General features: G+C 42.0%; 1 long non-coding RNA gene across 1 annotated transcript in view; it reads right to left on the reverse strand.

The window, feature by feature from the left end:
* The window catches only part of LOC308605097, a 42,401-nt gene extending 40,248 nt beyond the window's left edge, over window positions 1-2,153 (reverse strand). The window contains exon 1 of the long non-coding RNA XR_014013600.1: window positions 1,891-2,153. This is a non-coding gene — a long non-coding RNA (uncharacterized lncRNA). The remainder of the gene's footprint in view (window positions 1-1,890) is intronic.
* Between the last annotated feature and the right edge of the window lie 8,919 nt (window positions 2,154-11,072).

Raw genomic sequence — 11,072 nt, forward strand, 5'->3', positions numbered from 1 at the left:
CCTGTGTTCTGATCCTCAGGGGGTTCAGTAGATGTGCCTTTATTCACATCTATAGTTACCAGTCTCTTTTTCTGTTCATGTCTAGATTCCAGAAGATCCTTTCTGGTGTTCACACCTTTAAATATGATCACCTCCCTAAAAAGGCCAGCACTAAATAAGGATTTCCTCTGGCTAAAACTAAATGACAACGTTATAAAGAGGGTTTCTTGGCTAATTAGGAAGAAGAAGGCTGGAGGAGTGGGGATGCAGGCGGGATGAAGTTCAGGCCCACATGGGAGCATCATTCTTAATGAGGCCACCTCTACTTGAATGTCCTTCCCTCTGCTTTATCCTCTCTCTGGATCATCTGCTTGCAAGACAAACCCTCCTTCTTTCCAGAGTATTTCCCCATGTGAGACTACATATGTCTCATTTCCCATTTTTCAGGATAAGCAAATCAATCAAACTGATCCCCTAATGAGGCAGTGGGTGTGCTCGGGGAAAAATGTCTTACTCTAAGTGTGTGGTTCTAATGGTGGTATTTGCCGGTGCTGTGGCCTGGGTTTCAGCCTTAGCAGCAGATGAGAATCACCTAAGAATGAATCCAGAGCAGATTTTAAAACATATCAAAATGGCCCGGTGTCATGACAAACCAATTAATTCAGAATACCTGGCACTGGGGCTGAGCCATATTTTTTGTTATTTTGTTTGTGTTTTAAAGTTCCAAAGATGAATCTAATGCTAATATTCAGTGAGGACTGAGGATCAATCCCTGCAACAGTGGTTCTCAAAGTGTGGTCTCCAGATCAGCATGAAGAGCGCCTGGGAACTTGTCAGAAATGCAGATTCTCAGGCTTCTGAGAATTCTGTGGGCCTCCAAACCTACAGAATGTGAAACTCCAAGGGTGGGACTGAAGACGCTTTGCTAGCCATACCTCCAGGAGATTCTGATATGCCCGCTCAAGTTTGAGAATTACTGCATTAGGACAGTCATTCTATGACATTTTGTGAGTCCCTCCTGCGTCCAAGCACTCAGTATAGAGAGATAACAGTTTAAAAAATCAAATTTGGTGTGATAAGTACCATTAGGAAAGATTAACCATGTACCATAAAACTCCAGAGGAAGAAACCATGGACAAGGTCATATCTCACAGACCACAGGCTGGCGACTTTAAACCCAAATATTGTTTACTTTCCATCTTCTGATGAGAAGTCTGCCAACCAGTTACACAGAGTGAGCCCAAGACTGAGAGGAATAAATGGCAAGCTGCATTTCCTTATCTGCTGGACCCCACTGCAACTCCAGCCTTTCTCAGAAGTTGACCAGTCAAGGTTTGCTGAATTGAAAGGCTCTGACCCAGTATGCCCAGCACCCAAGTGAAGCCAGATTCCGACAGACACTACACACGCACGCACGCGCGCACACACACACTCGGTGTGCGCCAGTTCCTTCTGGTCCAGGGGTCCCTCATCAGCTAAGCCCAGCTCCTCCCGTGCAACCCAGAAGGAAGGCAAGGAGCAAACGAGAAGCAAGAAAAAGCAGAGGGGCTGATCTGCTGGGGCTTTCCAGGAAGAAGCTTCCGGACGACGGCGCCACTTCCCCGGCCGCTTGCCCCGGCGCCTCCGACCGGGCGCACCTCTGTCTCCGCCGCCGGCCCGACGCGCCCTCCGCGAGAGCGCAGTGCCCAGAGCGCGCGCCACGGGAACGCGGGGACCAGCCCTCGCCCGGGAGCGGACAGTCAGCGAGCAGAACTGGGCCTGGGGTCTGGTACACCCGGCCTCCTAGGGGGGGTGGGGAGACAGCGAGCCGGCCCCCGCGGGCCAGAGGCGGCCCCTCTCCACCTCTCCTAGGCGGCCAGGACGCGCTGCGCGCTGCGCAGGAAAGCAGGGCGGGGTCTCGGTTGCCAGTACCTCTCGGCCTCCTGGGCTCGCCTCCCTTTCTTGCCCCACCTTCTGCGCCCTTCTTCCGCGTCCTCCCCTTCGCTTGTTCCTTCTTTTCTGGACCCTTCTGCAGCTCTCCTCCCAGACAGTGGTTTTAAAGGTGGGACGGAGCCGCTGCCGTACTGGACTCCTGACCTTGCACATTCCTGGAAGCACCTTCGGAGCAGGGTTGAAAAAGAAAGAGCAAAGGATAAAGCTGCTGGAGAGAATCAACGGAAATTATTTTGGGCATCTCCCACCCACCCCTCCATACACACCTGAAAAGAGTGCAAGGGAATCACTGGTTCTGGGCAAAATTCTCAAGCGGACTAAATAAACGCCCAGCTTTGAGTTCCTGGGGAAGGAGTACCCAGGACACACCGTTTTCTGGTGGGGAGGGGTGAGTCCCGCAAGGCATAGAACAATGGCGTTCAGGCCTGACTGCGTGTCGTAATCACCTAGGAAACAGGAAGATGTAATGGACGGGTTCGGGTGTGTGTGTGTGTGTGTGTGTGTACACACAAAGGACCAGGGTTGGGGCTGGGGTCTCTATCAACCATTTAAACATAGAGCAGCTATTCCTATGTCCTGTGATGGGCCTAGACATAATTTGGGATTTTTCGTTTTGTTTCGATGTGTTTAGTTCCTCGGGTGATGCTAGGAGGCTGGCACGATTCAGAACGGTTACTCTAAAGCAGTTTCCAAAGTGTGGCTTCAAGACCAGCCGCGTTACCATCACGTGGAAGCTTGTTAGAAAAGCAAATTCTCCCATCCCACCCCAGATCACTGGATCAGAAACTCCTGGGTGAGGCCCAGCAATATGTGTTTCAACAAACCTTCCAGGTTACTGGGGTGCTGAAGGACCGCTAGGGATTGGCTGACCTGTGCCGCCCAGAAAGCTAAGAAAGACTGGAATATTTGTAGAGGGCTGTAAACAGACAAAGAACACTGTACACACACCTAGGTGGCCCACAAGGCCAAAAGTATTTACCATGTGGCCTCTTACAGAAAAAGGCCCCATTCTACACTAGAGGCTCATATGGTGGAGACTCTGTTAGCTCACCAGCCACAGGCTGTGGGAGGACGCTGAGAGATTGTGTGAAATAGTGAGGTACTGGGAAGGGCAGGGAAAGACAGGATAGGAAGGGATAAAGAATAGAGAGCGGGAGATACATTTTCTTCTCATTCATGTGAAAGACCAGGCTTGCTAGAGGATGTGTTAAAATCACTTGAGATCAAAGTCCGTTTTCCCTCTTTTTTTGTAGACAGGCATTATTATTAGCATCCAACAAACAGATATGTAGGACAGGCCTTACACGCAGCACATGTGAGACACAGCAGTCTTCCAAGTGGACTGTGACGTCAGCTAGGTCCATACTCGGACCCCATCCGGTAGCTCTGCATCTACACAGAGGTTTGTGTGGAGTTTGGCTCTCCCTGAGCTCCCTGAAGATGGAAAATAGAGGCTGTGTTTATCTTTGTATTTATCACCTGAAGTACTGTGACAGGCACACAATAGGTCCATAAACGTGTATGTACTCAATATGTTTGTTTGTTTTTTTTTAAGAAGATGTTGGGGGTAGGAGTTTATTAATTAATTAATTAATTTTTGCTGTGTTGGGTCTTCATTTCTGTGCGAGGGCTTTCTCTAGTTGTGGCAAGCGGGGGCCACTCTTCATCGCGGTGCGTGGGCCTCTCACTATTGCGGCCTCTCTTGTTGTGGAGCACAGGCTCCAGACGTGCAGGCTCAGTAGCTGTAGCACACGGGATTAGTTGCTCTGCGGCATGTGGGAACCTCCCAGACCAGGGCTCGAACCCGTGTCCCCTGCATTAGCAGGCAGATTCTCAACCACTGAGCCACCAGGGAAGCCCACTCAATACGTTTTAAATGCCTACATGTGGTTCCCCAAGGTGTAGTGCCAGCTCTCCACATATGTGCTAGGTTGGTATTTGGAGAAACTGTACCAACTGTCAGATAAAGAAGAGACTGAATAAAATAAAGGCTTTGGGGCATCTAAAATAATGAACATTATATATATATATATATATATATATATATATATATGTTTTATTTTTAAAAGAAACACAGGTATCCCCTGCTTTCTAACTTTATTCGTATGAAAGTTCTGCACTAGTACCTGTTTTCAATAACTGAAAGAAATCCAAAAAGGATTTTCATTTTTACGAAAAAATGTGAAAAGTGAAAATTGCATTCAGCCTCTGTTCTGCAGGGAATTGCTATAGAGGCAGGGTGCGTCCCAGCAGCAAGAGTGACACCGCCGAGCTCCTTCCCCAGGAACTACACTCAGCATCTCAGCATCAGGCCTCCATAGCTTTGAACTGTGTCTGTGAACATCTGGGCTTCATCTCGATTTATTTTGTGCATCCGTTAGCAAGATGTGTCCTAAGCAATTCGCTGCTTCACTTTAAGCCGTTTCAGCTTACGAAAGGTTTCATAGGAACACTCTACTTTTCGATAGCAGGGGAAGCCAGTAATGTCTGTCTTTGATAAAACAGTGTATCGCTGCATAAAATGGGGCATATCTTTAACCACTCAAAATAAATATTTCATTGGAGAAGCTTATTGTTGGTTAACGTTAGTGTTCTTTCTTCACCTGTGTCACCTCCCTATTCTTCATAAGTTTAGCAAACTATACATGTATGCTTAGATTTCAGTTCTAAAGACCAGAATTACAGCATCCATTTCTACTGAATGATGTTATTTCTAGGTGCTGGCTGAGAGCCATTACTAATACTACTTGGCTGTGGTGAGGCTAAAATGAATTCTATTAAAAGAAAAAATCCTAAATAACAGATATGTTCACAAGTTGCACTCCATTTAGCATGCAATCTGCTTTAAAATATGTGATTCTTTTAATCCAGAATTAATATAAAATTATTGCATTTCAGCACAGTATTATGTATTTTAATAAGAAGTTAAGTTTTTGTTGTGTGTGTGTGTTTTAAGTTTTTTTTCCCAAATATCATATTGTAATTTTGGGAAAAGGCAATCATTTTGAGATTTAGTAGCCTTCTTCTGAAAAAGAAACAAGCCATTGATTCAAAAGCAAACGACTGTTTCCTCAAATTTAATCCCACTACAATTAATGGTCATGTTTCAAAGTCACTTTCTGCCATCCAGACACCTCACTTGCCATTAAATTAAGAGGAAGTGTAGCGACACCCACATAATCTACTACAGTGAAACCCTAATATTTTTAAGATCTAGAAATTCAGCAGTGTCAAGTACAGAGTACCTAGGTAAATTCAGTTGGAGCCAGCTACCATGTAAAGTCTCGTTTATGCATGTAGTTGTGAAAACACAACTTTAACTTGAAGTAATTTTTAAAAATCTATTAAATGACAATATCCCTTCATGAAAATAATATGAATGTATGAAGGTGTAGGTTGAAGCCTCATGGGAGGGTGAGGGATGAGACCAGGGCAAAGTAAGAGAGACTCCTCAGGCATGAACTTTAAGGAGGCATATTCTCTCTCAGGACCCTGCAAGGGTCTTCTCTGTAGGCACCTTTCTTAATTCACTGTATTCTTGGCTTTGCTTGACATCTTGTGTAGTAAGCTTTTTAATGAGCAAGTATTTTGCTCATTTTATAGATAAGTTGTATAGATGTTTTCAGCCCAAGTTCTCACTCCATCCAAATCACGTTTTCCAATATGCATATATATTCATGCATGAAGCGTTTGCAGGTATGGAGGATCTGAAGAGGCAATGGCACCAAGAATTGTTTCTTTAACAATTTAACAATAGAAAAAATAAAACAAGCTTTCGAACTGTTTAGTAGAAACCAGACATTGTCATCTGTGATACCATTTTGACTTTGGAGTTCAGGATGCATGTCTCCCCTCTCACCACAAACAAATCACAGTCTACAGGGCTCTGCTGCCCGGCAACACTAATGTATAACCTGGCCTTCACACGGAAGACATCAGAACTCCCTTTGGAGTTTCTAAGTTGAAGAGATATCCACCCTATAGAAAATTGGTTACTATGAAAGAAAAACTCAGTCTGAACTAAATAAAATGCTTTGCAGACCATGAAGGAAAGTGGCAGAGCTGTAAACACTAATGGACCTTGTAAACAGTGGTTTCAGACATTATATCCAACCACTGTGGCAGATGAGTCATATTTTTTTCGTTAGTGTCAGACACAAGCATTATGAAAAAAATCACTGGCAGCTTTATTGAATGCTAATGATACATTTCATGAAATATAAGATGAAAGGGGATGTCAGGGAGACTTTAAAATGATACTTTCATTCAGATGACTTCAAGTTAAAAAAAAAACCCTTCTAAATGAGGTTTACTTCTTTATTAGAAAGGTTAAGTTAGGAATGTTTACATGAAAAACCTAATTTCCATGAATAGATATTAACATTAGAATGAGATGTTGTTCCATTTGATAATATAGATGAATGGGAGTTATAAGGGCACATAAGGTCAAATTTAAACATTGAAATGAATGTTATGTCTTAGAAAATTAAAAGATATAAAACCTTAAGTCCAGAGCTCCTGAAATCTCAGCCTTGGAATGACAAAAACTATCCTATATTTAATTTTGATTGGATGATATAGTAGGCATAAAGAAAGCAAGATCCATATACATGAATATAGACATCCATATAAATATAAATATATAAATACAAATATATACTTAAGTGTATGTATGTGTGTGCATGTGTGTGTGTATGTGGTTACAGACACACATACATGTAACACACCCAGACCACAGTCAGTCCTATGAAGGCAGTATTCTCTAAAGAAAGCTACTTGTTTCCCTGTCTTTGGACCCAGTACCTTTACTGAAATCATCAGGTAGAATCCTTTCAGTCCTTCTGTATAAGTAACAATACAGGAGTATCTTTAAAATTGCCTAGAAGGGTTCTTTAACTTAGAGCTTTAGGAAACAATGAAAGACTTGATGGAGAATGATTGAACCAACATAGTAAAACCTTATATTCAGTTTTACTAGTCAGTTAACTTATGCCCTGACACTGAATTACTTTGGGAAATTTCCTTAACATCTCTCAACTTCAGTTTTCTCCTGAGGATCATAATAGGAAAGAATACCTTTCTCTTATATTGTGGATGAAGTGAAATAATGCACATAAAGTGCACCTAGCTTTTTAAAATCCTAGTTATTTTTTTTCATCATACATATCATGGAAAATATACTTTCTCCTCACTGAGAATTGGTGAAAACCATTAGCTGTGTATGATGCTGAGCATCTGATCTATGGTTCTCTTCTGATCTCTGGGTTCTGTGTACCATCTTTGGAGCCCTTCACAATGTTCTTATCCTGCCCCTCGTGGGGGTCAGATGCCTCCCAGGACTGGGGCTGAGAAGTCTCAGTTGTTATCTGCAATATCTCAAAAGTTCCCATTCAATATCCAAGTCTTTGTCTCCAGCGGTAAATGATCTTCCAATTGTCCTCCAAAGTGCCCCTCTGAATGCCTGCCAAGGATTACTCATGTCCCTGAAAATGGTTTCTCTCTCATGCATCCTGCAGCTTCCTGGTCCTCTCTGATGGCTGCTAGTCTGACACCTCTGTGCCTGCTGCCAGGTCTGCGTCCTGTGCCCTGCTCTGCTGCGGGCATGGGGGGAACCTGATTCCATGACATTTCTGGTAGAAAGAGTCACCTCTGGGTTTGGTCACTGCTGAAAAGAATTCCCCATTGTGTGGCATGCAAACCATGATGCCGTCTGTTGGGCTCCATTGAACATCGACCTGCATGGTGACAGCAGCCAAGAGAGCTCACTTTTTATAATGTCATTCCTGATTGGTGTGTTCTGCAAAATACTTGAGACAGAAGAAATCAGACTGATTTTATAGAAAGACACTCTGGGAGCAGGTGTTAGGATTAAGGATTACAGTGGCATCTCCCACCCCATTACCAGCAAACACTTACATAGTGCTTTTTGTGTGCCAGATACTGTTCTAAGAACTTTATGTATATGAATTCACTTAATCCTCAACAACATGACTGTGAGATAGAAACTAGTATTACCACCATTTTGAAGGTGAGCAATTTTAGGCATGGGGGTTAAATCGGTTGCCCATGGACACAGCTATTTGGTGGATGAGCAGGGACTCTAGTCAGAGGTAGCACTCCACTCCCTGTAAATGGTACATTTGAAATAAGATTACATGTGATCATTATAGATAATGCTTAATAGTGGCCATTCTCGAGGGAAAAACGCGGAGCTGGAGTAATCAGACTCCCTGACTTCAGACTATACTACAAAGCTACAGTAATCAAGACAATATGGTACTGGCACAAAAACAGAAACATACATCAATGGAAAAAGATAGAAAGCCCAGAGATAAACCCACGCACCTATGGTCAACTAATCTATGACAAAGGAGGCAAGGATTTACACTGGAGAAAAGAGAGTCTCTTCAATAAGTGGTGCTGGGAGAACTGGACAGCTACATGTAAAAGAATGAAATTAGAACACTCCCTAATACCATACACAAAAATAAACTCAAAATGGATTAGAGACCTAAATGTAAGACCGGACACTATAAAACTCTTAGAGGAAAACATAGGAAGAACACTCTTTGACATAAATCACAGCAAGATCTTTTTTGATCCACCTCCTAGAGTAATGAAAATAAAAACAAAGATAAACAAATGGGACCTAATGAAACTTAAAAGCTTTTGCAAAGCAAAAGAAACTACAAACAAGATGAAAAGACAGCCCTCAGAATGGGAGAAAATATTTGCAAATGAATCAACAGATGAAGGATTAATCTCCAAACTATATAAACAGCTCATGCAGCTCAATATTAAAACAACAAACAACTAAATCAAAAAATGGGCAGAAGACCTAAATAGACATTTCTCCAAAGAGGACATACAGATGGCCAAGAAGCACATGAAAAGCTGCTCAACATCACTAATTATTAGAGAAATGCAAATCAAAACTACAATGAGGTATTACCTCACACCAGTTAGAATGGGCATCATCAGAAAATCTACAAACAATAAATGCTGGAGAGGGTGTTGAGAAAAGGGAACCATCTTGCCCTTTTGGTAGAAATGTAAATTGATACAGCTACTGTGGAGAACAGTATGGAAGTTCCTTAAAAAACTAAAAATAGAATTACCATATGATTCAGCAATCCCACTACTGGGCATATACCCAGAGGAAACCATAATTCAAAAAGACACATGGGGCCTCCCTGGTGGCGCAGTGGTTGAGAGTCCGCCTGCCGATGCAGGGGATACGGGTTCGTGCCCCGGTCTGGGAGGATCCCATATGCCGCGGAGCGGCTGGGCCCGTGAGCCATGGCCGCTGGGCCTGCGCATCCGGAGCCTGTGCTCCGCAACGGGAGAGGCCACAACAGTGAGAGGCCCGCATACCGCAAAAAGAAAAAAAAAAAAAAAAAAAAGACACATGTACCCCAATGTTCATTGCAGCACTATTTACAATGGCCAGGTCATGGAAGCAACCTAAATGCCCATCGACAGACAAATGGATAAAGAAGATGTGGTACATATATACAATGGAATATTACTCAGCCATAAAAAGGAATGAAATTGGTTCATTTGCAGAGACATGGATGGATCTAGAGACTGTCATACAGAGTGAAGTAAGTCAAAAAGAGAAAAACAAATATCATATATTAACACATATATGTGGAACCTGGAAAAATGGTACAGATGAACTGGTTTTCAGGGCAGAAATAGAGACACAGATGTAGAGAACAAACGTATGGACACCAAGGGGGGAAAGTGGCAGGTGGGGTGGTGGTGGTGTGATGAACTGGGAGATTGGGATTGACATATATACACTAATATGCATAAAATAGATAACTAATAAGAACATGCTGTATAAAAATAAATAAAATTAAATTTAAAAATATAAAAAAATAAAATAATAATATATTAGTTTTTAAAGCCCGTAAAAAAATATTGGCCATTCTCTAACTTTGAAATTTTAATCATGACATATATGCAGTTATATCCACAAGAAGAGAAAAACTGTTTAAAAATTACAAAAGAAACATTTTGACCACTTAACATTAGAAATAACCAACTGGAAATAAAGTCACTTGTCTTTTAGCAGCTTCCCTAAAACAAAAGTAAATAGAAGAGGCAAAAGATTACAAAACCAGACCTGTGGTACATCATATGCTTTCCCTTTGCAGAAGTAGAAAATGCAGGATAAATAACTATTTCATGAAACGTTCTTAGAGAATTATAAGTACCTTTAGAAATAGCTGTAACACAAGTCAGCTCTGAATGTCTTGATTAATACTGCCATCTAATGCCCAATGGAGAAATCCAAATTTTGTTTAGACTCTAAATATGTCCTAGTGCTGTCCTCCAAAATTACTAACAGAAATGGCAGCACAAATTGTATTATCGACTAGCACCCTTTAACTGCAGCAATTGTCTTGAGATAAATTTTAGAAAGCTCATGTTCTAACATGGCAGTCCCAGGCACTTTTGGTGTAGATATGGTGAGTCATTATAAAACTGATTTCATTATAACCTACAATGTACAAGGCAAAATATCACTCATTGGTGATAACCTGTTGATATAATCAATATTTATTCTGGTTTCTATTCAAATCTCTTTAGATTTTTCAGATTTTTCCTCTATTTCTTCTGCTTGAAAAGTGTATTGATAAAACCTTTCTCCCCTTGGATAAAACATTTCTTTAGAAATATACCATAAATAAATTTGAAATATTCTATATATTATTGCATTTTTATCATCTAAGGCTTAGCTAATGATACGATATTCTCCTAATGAGACTTTCAAATATTAACGAACTCATTCCTATCAACGTGGTTTTAGATAACTATGGCTATAATAGCCACATATATTTCACACCTAGAAGAATTCAATTCATGGGTTAAAACTCATTTGAACTTCCAACTTCCTGAAACTAAGAATGCTTCGGTTAGTGTACTAAACCACAAGTAGACCATCAGTTGGTTAATCAGTTTCACAAGGACCTTTCTCACACTGTGAGTGGGCCTGAAACAGGGCTCCACTCAGAGCCCAAGGGCGTATGGAAGGACAACGTCAGCAGTGCACTGGGCAGAATCTCAGGACCAGAACAGAGGGTGCCTAGGTGGGCAGTGAGCGCACCACGATGTATCCACTTAACATCCTCCCTTCCCTTTTGCCTTCAGCT

Source organism: Mesoplodon bidens (genome assembly GCF_964165515.1).
Source record: "Mesoplodon bidens genome assembly, chromosome: 17".
In the NCBI taxonomy this organism is placed as follows: domain Eukaryota; kingdom Metazoa; phylum Chordata; class Mammalia; order Artiodactyla; family Ziphiidae; genus Mesoplodon; species Mesoplodon bidens.